The 12,953-nt window shown below is 38.1% G+C and overlaps 1 long non-coding RNA gene across 2 annotated transcripts in view; it reads left to right on the forward strand.

The window, feature by feature from the left end:
- The first annotated feature begins 3,887 nt into the window (after positions 1 to 3,887).
- LOC138843878 (uncharacterized) overlaps positions 3,888 to 12,953 on the forward strand; it is a 165,577-nt gene continuing 156,511 nt past the window's right edge. For both annotated transcript variants that reach the window (XR_011379012.2, XR_016213006.1), the window contains exon 1: positions 3,888 to 4,050. This is a non-coding gene — a long non-coding RNA (uncharacterized LOC138843878). The remainder of the gene's footprint in view (positions 4,051 to 12,953) is intronic.

Consider the following 12,953-nt stretch of genomic DNA (forward strand, 5'->3'; position numbering starts at 1 on the left):
CCAGCAGATGGAAGACACCTCCCTCCCTCCCTCCCTCTCTCTCACTCTCTCTTCTTCCTCTCACTCTGCCTCTCAAGCAAATAAATATTTTTAAAAGAAAACTTAAAATGATTTTTATAGGTATGTATGAAATGTCTTGGCTACCACTTTCTCATAAAATATGATCACTGTAGCATAGTTTAAGTCAGTACCCCTTGGGGCATGCCTCTGGGTCTATATAATTTTTTATTTTTTTAAAAAGATTTTTTTATTACCTGGGAGGCAGAGTTACAGAGAGGGAGAGGGGGAGAGGGGGAGAGAGGGAGAGGGGGAGAGGAGGAGAGGGAAAGAGGGAGAGAGGGAGAGAGGGAGAGAGGGAGAGAGGGAGAGAGGGGGAGAGGGAGTCTTCCACCTGTGGCCAGAGCCATGCCAATTTGAAGCTGAGAGCCTAAAGCTTCCTCCAGGTCTTCCATGCAGGTTCAGGGGTCCAAGTACTTGGGCCATCCTCTACTGCTTTCCCAGGCCATAGTAGAGAGCTGGATTGGAAGTGGAGCAGCCGGGACCCAAACCGGCTCCCACATGGGATGCTGGCTCTGCAAGTGGCAGCCTTACCTGCTAAGCCACAGCACCGGCCTGGTCTATGTAATTTTAATTGTTCAAACTTCTAATTTGTTCCTTGATTGCTTTTAAACAAATAAATAGATGTATTTAATCATTGCTACAAGAGCTCTTGTTCTGTGGTTCTAAGTTAAGTCTGGGAGTGAAATCTTTTTCCATAGTGAGCTGTTCAAAGTTACTGTCGCTCCCCCTCTTCGCGGAGGAACGACACAGGACCCTGCGCTGTTCTTTTGTCTGCTCTGCCCTTCCCGGGTTTGCTGCTGGTTCTTCCCGGGTTGGCTGCCGTCCCTTCCACCTCCGTGGAAGGGCGGTTCCCCCTAGCCACTTTCCCCACTTCCGCGGGGGAGTGGCACACCGCCGGCCGGCTCTCTCGGGGGCTGCTCAGATGTTATTCGGATGTTCCCCTTAGATGTTCCTGGTGCATGTTGTCTCTCTCCTCCTTTATAGTCCTCTTCCACCAATCCCAACTCTGCTACCCACACTCTGAGTATGCTGCTCTCCTCCAATCAGGAGCAGGATCAGCTCCTGCAGGTTACTGGTCGAACTGGAGGCAGCTGTGTAAAAGTTGTTTACTCCTCTCCCAGCGCCATATTGTGGGAGAGCAGATGCATAGAGTAAGTCTTAATTCGAGTAATTTAGTCTAGTCCGAGTTGCTCCCCACAGTTACCACATACAGTTGGTAGAAATAGCTCCAGTAAGCAAAATTCTTAGCTGGTATTTTGTTTTGCTCTGCTTTGATTGTTCATTTTCCTCAAACACATTAGAAGTTGCTTAATTGGGGGCAAAATTTGGAAGTCACGGAGATGCATCCAAGAGAGTTAATTTATTACCTTTTTTTTTTTTTTTTGACAGGCAGAGAGAAGGAGAGAGAGACAGGAACTCCCATCTATTGGTTCACTCCCCAAATGCCTGTCATGGCTGGGCCTGGGCAAAGGGCCCAGAGCAAGCGTCAGGAATGCAATGCAACTCTCTGAAGGGGTTAGCAGGAACCCAGTTACTTGAGACATCATTGATGCCTCTGGGATCTGCATTAGCAGGAAGCTGGAGTCAGGAGCTGGAGTTGGGAGTCAAACTGAGGTGCTCTGATACAGGATGCAGCCATCTTAGCCACCAGGCTAAATTGCCATTCCTGCTTTTAATTTCATGAAAAATAACTTTATTCCCTTATATATAAATCTTTTTCTTATTATACCTTACCCTTTATTTGAATAATATTTGTGACCTGGAGCACTGGTATACTCTGAGAATTTAACAAAATTAGTCAATCAATAGTTGAATAAGTAAAGTAGGAGTAAAGGAGATGAAATGAAAGAGAAGAATGAAAGTTACACAGATTTTATGTGCATAAAGTTGATCTTAGTAAAAAATGAGAATGGAAACAGGAGAGGGAGGAGGAAGAAGGGTGGGAGTGCGGGTGGGAAGAATCACTGTGTTCCTAAATTTATATATATGAAATCTGTGAAGTTTGTATACCTTAAAGGTTTCTAGGTTTTAAAAATTTGCATACAATGAAAATACTGAACTTACTAATTATAAAGCAAATATTTATGTCAAGAAAATTTCTAGAAATAAGTAAGTTTTAGCTTGCATGCTCTTCTGAGAAGTCTGATGAAATCTTGATGTCTTACTCAGTCCCTCCCAGCACATGAATCATCTCTTTGTTCAGTGTATCCAACTGGATAAGCCCACTACTTAGTAGCACTCTCCGTCATTGTCAGATGGACTGTCAAGATATTGTAGTACGTTCGTTGAAATAACACTTACTTCACCTAAAAAAGGCCCCCAAAACCCCACTGTGATGTAGTTCAGATACAGTGTTCCTTACTCTTTGTGGTTTCAGGCATCTACTTGTGATCTTGGACCGTGTCTCCTATGGGGAAAGCGGGATTACTGTAGTACCTTAACAATGCTCAGAAGACTGCCTCCCTACTATGTTTCTACAACGTACCTATGTATCACTAAGCAATCTAGTTTAGTACTGTCTCTCTTTCCAATTTGGGCCTATTCTGCACAATGGAAATATGGATATTTGTGTGTTCTGAGTTTCTCTAGAGCATATACTTAGAGTTAAACCTTCTGAGTCATTAGGGTATACACAGATAATGCCAACCTGTTTTACAAAGGGCTTATACCAATTGCTCTCCCATTGATAGTCTGTAAGAGTTCGCATTGCTCTCACAAATCAGTAACAACTGGTATTTCCAGATTATACTTGCCAATCTGCTCTCATGTTTTAAATTAAATATTATTTAAAATTATTTTCATTTTCCTTGGAAGACAGAGGGATGAGAGAAGAAAGAGAAAGACAAAGAGGTCTTTCTTATGCTGGTTCTTTCCTTAGATGTTCACTGAAGCCAAGACTGTGTAAAAACTAGGAGCCTGATACTCAGTCTAGGACCCCACATGGAACTGGGGACTTTAACAGGAAAGTGGAGTCAAGACTGGAACTCCTGTACTCTGATACGGAATGCAGTTGTCCCAAGCAACAGCTTAACTGCAGTGCCAAATGTTCTCCCTGGTTTTAATTTTCTTCATTTCTTTTAAAAAAGATTTTAGTTATATACTGGAAAGACAGGGTTACAGAGAAAGAGGGAGAGACAGTATGAGGGGTCTTCTTTCCACTGGTTCACTCCCCAAATGGCTACAATGACTGGGGCTGGCAAGGCCAAAGCCAGGAACCAGCAGTTTCTTCTGGGTCTCCCACATAGGTGCAGGGACCCAAACACTTGGGCCATCCTCCGTTGCTTTCCCAGGCACATAGATAAGCAGGGAGCTGGATCAAAAGTGGAGCAGCCACTACTTCTGCTGTTGCTGCAGGTGGTGGCCTAACCCATTAAGCCACAACACCAGTCCCTTTACTTTTGATTCCCTGATTACTCATGAGGTTTGCAATATGTTTTGTGGTCATTTGCATTATTTACTTTATGAAGTACAAGTTCAAACCTCTGGTTTCTTTTGCTTTGGTTTACTATTTCTTACAGATTTTAGAAACTCTTTATATATATTCTAGATCTAGCCCTTTGTTGTTGGTTTATATGTGCTGGACATGTCTTCTAGAGTTTCTGACATATTTTCACTTTCTTTATAAATCATTGATTAATGGAAGTTTTTATAAAGTTATTAAATTAACTTTTTATTACTGATTAACCCTTTGTACCTTAAAAAATACTAGTCTACTCTGTTTTTTCTGTTGGGTTAGTTTTCTGTTTGCTGCCATAACAAATCTCCACAAATTTAGTAGCTTAAAACAGTGAAAATTTATTACTGTGCTGATTGCCAGGTCACATGTGTCATGCAGTTCTCATTAGGCTGAGCTCAAGCTGTCAGTAGGGCTGTGATCCTTTCCGGGAGCTCTAAGGGAGCATCAGTTTCCACGTTTGTTTCCAGCTGCTGGAGGCTTCCCCATGTTCCTTTGCTTGTGGCCCCCTTCCTCTGCCCTTGAAACCAGCTATGGTGAGTTGAGTCCTTTCTATCTCACATCACTTCATCTCCTCCTCAGCCTCCCTATTCCTCTTTTTAAATGATCTCTGTGATCATGTGGAACTCATTTAGATTTCCAGACTAATAACTTTATTTGAAGGTCAGCTGGTTAGCAATCTTAATTACAGGCTCAACTTTAGTTTCTCTTTGCCTGATGACTTATTAACAGATCCCAGGGAGATCACTGTTCTGCCTACCACAATCATGAGTAGATTTTAAAAGTAAATTCCTTACTATGTGTTTTGTCTTTCTATTTATTCTGATTCTCATTCATCCGTATGTAATTGTTGAGTTCTTACAACACAAACACTAAGCACTGGGGACCTCTTTGGATGAATGTGACTTTCTGTACTCCCAGTCCGCTAGGGATAGACAAACATGTAAAATGACCATGCCATTTACTGTAATAAGCACTTGATGCACAGCCTCATTGGTTGTGAACAATTTGATGGAGAAGAAATATGAGTCTAATGTGAGATTTTAGGATAAGTGGTTTTTACTAGTTGAAGGAGACAATGCAGCGATTAAAAAGGGTGTGTTGCTTATAAAACATGAATAGATGGATGAACTTTTATTTGAAAGGTAGGGCGAGTCAGAGACAGAGAAGGAGGGAGAACTCTTATCTGCTGATTAATTCCCCAATTAATTATTAATTCTCCAATTTCCCAACAATGAAGCCTAGCCCAGGCAAAAGCTAGGAATTGGGCACTTCATGAGAGTCTCCCACATGGGTGTTAGGGACCCAGGTACTTGAGCTTCTGCCTACTTGGGTATGCATAATCAGCTGGAATCGAGAGCAGAGTTGGGACTTGAACTTAGGCTACTCCAGCATATGTTGTGGGTACCCCAAGCTGTGTCTCAACCACTGCACCAAACTCCCACCCCAGAAGAATGGCATTGAACTAAAAAGAATAATGTGTGTACATGCCTAGAGTTGTGGAGGATAGTAGGGGTGCTAATGGCATTGTAAGTGGTTTTCTAAGGATGCATGGAAGACTGGGGAAAGGTAAAGATTGAGGAAGCATCAGTTCAGCTGGATAGGTAGGGATCTAGATTTTGGAGACCTTTCAGAAAGTGCTAGATGAGACTTGGGGAAGATACATGTACTTTACCCATGGACAATTCAAAGTTTCTAAAGTTTTAGCAAGAATATTCTCACTACACTATAGAGACTCATCGCAATGTGAGATATACAGGGGTTGTTCTTGTGTCACTAAAATTGTGCTATTGTGATGAGAGTCTTCAAGGGTGCAGTGCGACTGGCAGCAGCAGAGTAAGGCCAGGACGTTTGAGTGCTGATAACAAGTCACTTACTCTTAGGTCACATTCAGCCAATGCGTTTGCTGACCTGCAACAGTTCCAAGTTCCAGTAGTGATAAAAGAGTATGAAGTGGCCTTTCCTATTGTTTATTTACACAGAACTCTTAGCACTTTAGATAGTCATCTCATAAAATCTATTTTAGAAAATAAGACATTGGTTTCTAGTTTATATTTGCTTGCAAACTTATCAAGTCAAATTGTTTTTTTAACAGAGGAAATGACTATAATAGATTAAATAAAATTCAAAATTAACAAAATATATTAACAGAACATTGCTATTAGTTGGGGAAATAGTATTTTTGAGGGGGCATTTTCTCCTATCATAGTTTGACAAATTCTTAGAACCATTGCTACTTTCTTGTGAGTTGTTCAGTAGCACTCTTACATGTCTGATCTGCATTTTGGCCATGGAGACCATTATTTCATGGAATGCCTGGGGTCCTTTTCCTGTAGCTTCATATATTCATTGTTTTTAACAGATATTTATTGAATCTGTATGCTTTTGCTTCTGCTGATTATTTTTCATTCACATGATAAATAAATAAATGATAAACAGTAAGTGTGTACTTGGATCTCGCAGCAGGCACTGAACAGATAATAGGGTCCAGAAAGGCCTTTAGTAATCATTAAAATACTCATCTGATCTGGGTTAGCAAGAAAGAGATGAAGACAAACACATTGATGGCCATCTATCGTTCATGACTTATCTGGTATATTCATTTGTCTGTTCCTGCATTCTACTAGTGAAGCTAATTTAAGCTTTATTACTTTTTTTGATTACCAAGTTGCTTTCTACTTGAATTTGTGTAGTTAGGAAAAATGTAGTGACAATAAAGTAAATCATGTTTGAATGTGTCTGTTTTCTTCCCTGGTGCTTGAAAAACAACTCTAAATAGAGTTTAAAATTTTAAAGAAGCAGTTCTGTATCATTTACACAAAATATAAAAAACTAGCTTTAGCTGTTTTTCTTTCATACAGTGAAGGTGGTATTCTCTTTTATCTACAATTTCATTTTCTCCAACTTTGGTGACTTGTGGTCCACTGTAGTCTGAAAATACTACATGGAAAATTCCAGAAACAGCTCATAAATTTTAAATTGTGCTATGGGTGTGTGTTTATTTCAGGCATCAACTGTGAGTCTTGTAACATGTATCCCATGAATAGGAGGGACTATTTCACTTTATACTGTTTAATTATCACATGATTTAATTCTGTTAATCACATTCACAGGCTAATCTAATTTAATTCATTGGCTTAGTTACAGAAGTATGGACATGTAAAATTGTGTCATAAGAACAATTCCCTTTAAATTGCAGTATTTGTTACTCTACACAGTTATATGAAGCCTTATATGATCCTTAAGATAATTAAAATGATTAAAAAATTTATAAGAATCTGTTTCTCAATTATTTTAGACAAAGCTTTTCTAATCTGGGAGAGTCAGGCAGCCTTTATGTGTATTTTTTTTTTCATGATATCTAGATATATTACAGACCCTTCAAAATACGGAAGAATTTAAAGTATGTTTATGATTAATGGCTTTTGCTTGGCAGGATAATTATTGTTCTGAACTCTATTATGGAATATATGTGATAATACTGATAACACCAAGATGTACTTTTCCCAATGAAACATTTTAATATGTTGTTAAATAACTGTTTGTTGAAGAAAGAGGAAAACAACAACAAAAATACCCCCAACCCTCTCTTGTTTATTGTGTGCTGGGAAACTATTGTCCTCCTTGGTCAGCTCAGCCTTGAGGAAAAAAAATGTGTAATTCCTTGTGGCCACTTTGTCCTTTTTACTTAAAGTATGGAGTGTGGGAAGGGGGAGATTGGCTAGATGTTATCCATGTCACAGAAAACACAAAAACATTAAACATTGTAATCACTATATCTAATTGTACTAAGAAATAAATCACTGAAAGCAATGTGAGAAGTATTTCAAGCCCAATCTAAAATAAAGAATGGTAACAAGAAAACAGGAAACTGCCTAGAACAGGATTTAGTAATAAGTCAAGACTTGATTTATGAATTTTAGGGCCCAGTTCTGGATGAAGACTGCATTATTCTGTGTGTGCTTTCAGACAGTGTGGTGAAAATTTCTGTGATTCAGTTTTATGACCAACAGAATATTAGCAGGATGACCTGGTTTAATTTCTTAGAGCTTCTTAGAATCCAGCCCACTCTTTGAAACTGATCAATAAGCTCCATTTATTATTAGAAACAAACTGATTCATATTATCATATTCAACTAGGCTTGGAAACGCTACAGACCACAGGTTTGACTGTAGGGGGAACAATATTTAGAATGATAAAGAACCTGTCATACTTTGATGCTTTGAGAAATTTTCATTACCTTCTTAAAATTTCATTACCTTCTTAAAATGTGAATTATTAATTTAGTGAATTTTCCATCCAAAACATTTCTTTCCATGGATTCATTATTCATATAAATACCATTTTTAAATTTTCTTGGCTTTAAATAGCTATAGTTATGATCATGATGGTTACAGTTATGATGTAGACTTTTGTGTCATTAAAACCATGTATCCAGGAGGATGAGATTGGAAAAAAAGCATAAATTATGAGAAAATAATGCAATTTCCCCTTCATATTGGCTTTGCAAATCAGTTCTTTACTTTGGTTAGTAAAATTAAATTAAACAAAATGTAGGAATTTTATCACAATGAAAATAAGCATCCTTATATAAGACCCTACCACATATCCACAACGAATTGGGCCATCAGATTTGCCTCATTTGCTTCATGAATAATTGTTTCCAGACTACCTAGATTAGACTATTAGTATCCATTCATTTTAGTCTCAAGGTCCTTCCAGAGAGGTTGCTGAGATAACTTGAATTCTGTGCCTTATAATGTTTAATATGTCTGACAATTATTTACAAATCCTTTAAAATCTTTTAAAAAAATACCTTATTTAAAAGGCAGAGAGAGAGATACACATAGAGAGACAGAGAAACGCATACAGATACACACACACACACACACACACAGAGAGAGAATTTGCTAACCAGTGGTTTGCTCCCCAAATGCCCACAGCAGCTGAAGCTGGACCAGGCTGAAGCCAGAAACTAGACATATATAGTAAGGTTCTCCAACGTGGGTGACAGGGACCCTATTACTCGAGCCATCACGCATATCTCCCAGGGTGAACATTAGCAAGAAACTGGAATTGATAGAGGAGCCTGAACTTGAACACAGTCACTCTGATATAAGATGTTGGAGTTAAAGAGTCACTTCAATTGTTCCACCAAATGCTGGTCCCTAACTACAAATTTTTATTGGGCACTTACTATGATTCTTATCATGCATCCCTCTGCTTGGCAAGTTCAGAACATTTTGGGGAAGACAAAATATTAAGTAATATTATAAAGAACATTTTGTTTGCTGGGTTTCTTCTGCTTATGACTCCCTTATTTGTTAAGAATTTTCTTTACTCTTGTGTTTCCCTTCCTGAGAATAAAATAGAGCTTCCCTGGGCATATCCTTGTGTATAATTCTTGTTAGCTGCTATGGCTTACAGTAATCAGATATTATTCTTTTTTGCAATAGAAGATAAGTCCACATAAAAGTCATGCCAGATATTTGAGCTCAATTGTATTTTGGTTTTCAAGAAGATGGAGGAAGCAATTTGAATCAGATTTATACAAGAAGATTCAAAGTCAAATTTACAGAACCCACTACAGTAGAACAGATAGAGCTGCATTCACAATTAACGTTGGTTCTTTAAAAGCTTAACATATTAACTTTGTTTAGATTTTTTTTCTTCAAAGAATATTGCTATTTGTTTGGGAATTGCATTGCAGTAGGAATCCTGACACCATAGTAACTTTGAATGTATTAAAGTAGGTTGAAGCAATTTTTTGTTAAGAATAGACAGATACTTTGAAACAACACTGTTTGGCCACAGGATTAACAACAAAGTGATGCCATTTAACAAGGTGATACCAATCATGAGCTGAACAGACAGCTACCCTTTGAAAGTCCTTGCAGAATTTACTCTTTGTATAAGGTTACAGTATTCTTGCCTGACTTTGGCGCTGCCAGTTTTTTTTGGTGATAATTAATATTGGGCGACTTTGTGTAATAATGCCTCCTTTATAATTTCCCAGGCTTACTTATTTACTTTTTTGTTACAGTTGACAGAAGCAGCTCCATTTCATTCTGATAACTTTCTATGTATACACATTGATAATTCCTTAGAACCATTGGAGAACAGGTTGAAAAAAAATGATTCTTCAACCCTGTGAACAAGAAAAATTCCCTACATAATCTCAGTGTAGTTATCACATACAGGATATTTAACATTGCTATAGTATGTTTTCCAATCTGTGGTTCATATTCCAATTTTATCAGTTGACACATTAATTCCATTTTAGATACTCAACCCTCACCCTAGAATAGTATCACTTGCTGCAGTTTTTTGTCAGTGTCTTTAGTCTTCTTCAAACTGGACACTTAAGTTTTACCTTTCTTAACTTTGTCTTCATTATGTTGATTTTTCAAAGAATAGAGATTTATTTTCTCAACTGGCCAATATTTGAATTTCTCTGATTCCTCATGTTTATTAATATTTTATTATGACTTCAGCAAATACAATGGAACAAAATTATTCCCCAACAGTTGAGACAACGGCTGTTCAAAGTCATTGTATCTCAAAATGTCGATTTTAATTCTCTGCATTAACTTTTACATGCTCTATCAGTTACTACATATCAAGGAGAACATATGGAATTTGTCCCTTTGGGATTGGCTTATTTCACTAAGTATGATGTTTTCCAGTTTCATCCATTTTGTTAGAAATGACAGGTTTTCATTTTTTACCATTGTATAGTATTCCCTGGTATATAGATCCCATAGTTGCTCTTTTCGCTCTTTAGTTGATGGACATTTGGGTTGATTCCTTAATTTAGATATTGTGAATTGAGCTGCAATAAACTTGAGGGTACAGAATGTGTACCTTCTTTCATAGGTATGTTTCATTTCCCTTGGGTAAATTCCCAGGAGTGGGATGGCTAGGTCATATGGTAGGGCTATATTCAGATTTCTGAGGTATCTCCACACTGTCTTCCACAGTGGGTTTACCAGTTTACATTCATACCAACAGAAGATTAGGGTACCTTTTTCCCCACATCCTCATCAGCATTTGAGGTTTGTTGATTTCTGTATGAAAGCCATTCTAATGGGGGTGAAGTAAAATCTCATTGTGGTTTTGATTTGTATTTCTCTGATAGCTAGTGACCCTGAGCATTTTTTGTTGGTTTCCAGCTATTCCATTACAGTCAGAAGATGCGTGGTATGATTTCTATTTTTTTTGTTTGTTTGTTTGCTGGGACTTGCTTTATAGTCTGACTTGTGTTCTTTCCTAGAGAAAGTTACATGTACTGATGAGAAGAATGTGTGTTCTGCAACTGTAGGATTAAAAGGTCTGTAAGATCTATTATGTCTGTTTGGTCTATAGTGTCAATTACCTCTGTTTCCTTATTTTCTGTCTGGTTGATCTGTGCATTGCTGAAAATGGATGATTGTAGTCCCCCATAACTATTGTATTGGAATCTATGTCTCCCTTTATATCCATTAAAATTTCTTTTAAATAGCCATGTGTAATTAGGTACATTTATGGTAGTCATATCTTCCTCTTGAATTGATCCCTTAATCATTACATAGTGCCCTTCTTTATCTCTTTTAACAATTTTTGTGTTAAAATCTATTTTATCTGATATTAGAATCGCTGTTGGCTTCTGTTGGCATGTAATAACTTTTTCCATCCTTTCACTTTCAGTCTGCAGGTGTATTTGTTGGTGAGATGCATTTCTTGTAGACAGCAAATAGATGGGTGTTGTTTTTTAATCTGTTCAGCCAGTCTGTATCTTTTAACTGGAGAGTTGAGGCCATTTACATTCAAGGTGACTGTTAGTAAGTAATGACTTGGCCCTGCCATTTTTCCATAAATATTCTCATTGTTTACTTTGCATTACCTTTTTACTTTCACTGAGACACTTTCTGCCTTCACCTTCTTTCATAGTGGTGACCATGTTTCTGTGTATAGCACAACTTTAAGCATCTTTTATAAGGCTGAATTAGTAGCGACAAATTCTTTTGATTTCTGTTTGTTATGTAATGTCTTTATTTCACCTTCATTTAAATGAGAGCTTTGTAGGGTACAGTATTCTGGGTTGACAGTTCGTTTCTCTTAAGGCTTGGAATATATCTCACCACTCTCTCCTAGCCTGTAAGATTTCTTAGGAGAAGTCTTCTCTGAGTCTAACTGAGAAAGTAATCTGGTATTTCTCTCATGCACATTTTAGAATCTTTTTTTATGTTTGACTGTGGTGAATTTGATTACAGTGTGTCATGGTGAAGATCTTTTCTGGTCATATTTATTAGGAGTTCTATGTGCTTCCTGTACTGGGATGTCCCTTTCTTTTTCCAAATAGGGAAGTTTTCTATAATTATTTCACTAAGAATGCCTTCTAATCCATTCTCTCTTTCCACACCTTCAGAAACTCCTAAGACCTGTATCAGGTTGTTTTATAGTATCCTGTAAATCCTCAACTGTTTTTTAGTTTTCTAATTTCTTCTTCTTTTTTGTCTGACTGTAAGATTTCCAGAGATTTTTCTTCTAACTCAGGTAGTCTTTCTTCTGCCTTGCCAAGTCTGTTAAGGCTTTCTACATTTTAAATTTGATCTATTGAATTCTTTATTTCCAGTATTTCATTTTGATTTCTCTTTAAAATTTTCATTCATGTCATGTATGGATTTTTTTACTCCATAGATATGTTTCTGATTACTTCTAAGTAATCCTATGATCAATTTTTTGAATTATGTTTCCAGAAATTCTTGAATATCTCATCTTCACATTCTAGTAAAGTGTGGTTGTATTCCTTTGGGGGCATCATGTTGTCTTCCTTATTCATTTTTAAGTATTTATTTATTTATTCAAAAGTCAGAGTTATACACACACGCACACACACAGAGAGAGAGAGAGAGAGAGAGAAAGGTCTTCCATCCAATGGTTCACTCCCCTAATTGGCTGCAATGGCCGGAGCTGTGCCGATCCGAAGCCAGGAGCCAGGACCCTTCCAAGTGCAGGGACCCAAGGACTTGGGCCATCTTCCATTGCTTTCCCAGGCCATACCAGAGAGTTGGATCAGGAGTGGAGCAGCCGAATGGCCCAGGTCCTTGGGCCCCTGCACCCGCATGGTAGACTGGGAAGAAACACCTGGCTCCTGGCTTCTGACTTTGGTCTGTGCAGCTCTGGCCATTGCAGTCATCTGGGGAGTGAGCCAGTGGAGGGAGGACCTTTCTCTCTGTTTCTCCCTCTCACTGTCTGTGGCTCTGCCTCTCAAATAAATAAATAAAATCTTTTTTTTTAAAAAAAAGAAGTGAAGCAGCTGGAACATGAACTGGTATCCATATGGGATGCTGTCACTTCAAGCCAGGGCGTTAACCTGCTGCGCTACAGTGCCGGCCCCTGTCTTCCTTATTCTTCTCCTTGGACTATACCTCTGGGGCTTAGTGGAGTGTCTGCTTT

This window comes from Oryctolagus cuniculus, chromosome 9 (genome assembly GCF_051225735.1).
Source record: "Oryctolagus cuniculus isolate XC-2025 breed Fujian yellow rabbit chromosome 9, ASM5122573v1, whole genome shotgun sequence".
Taxonomy (NCBI): domain Eukaryota; kingdom Metazoa; phylum Chordata; class Mammalia; order Lagomorpha; family Leporidae; genus Oryctolagus; species Oryctolagus cuniculus.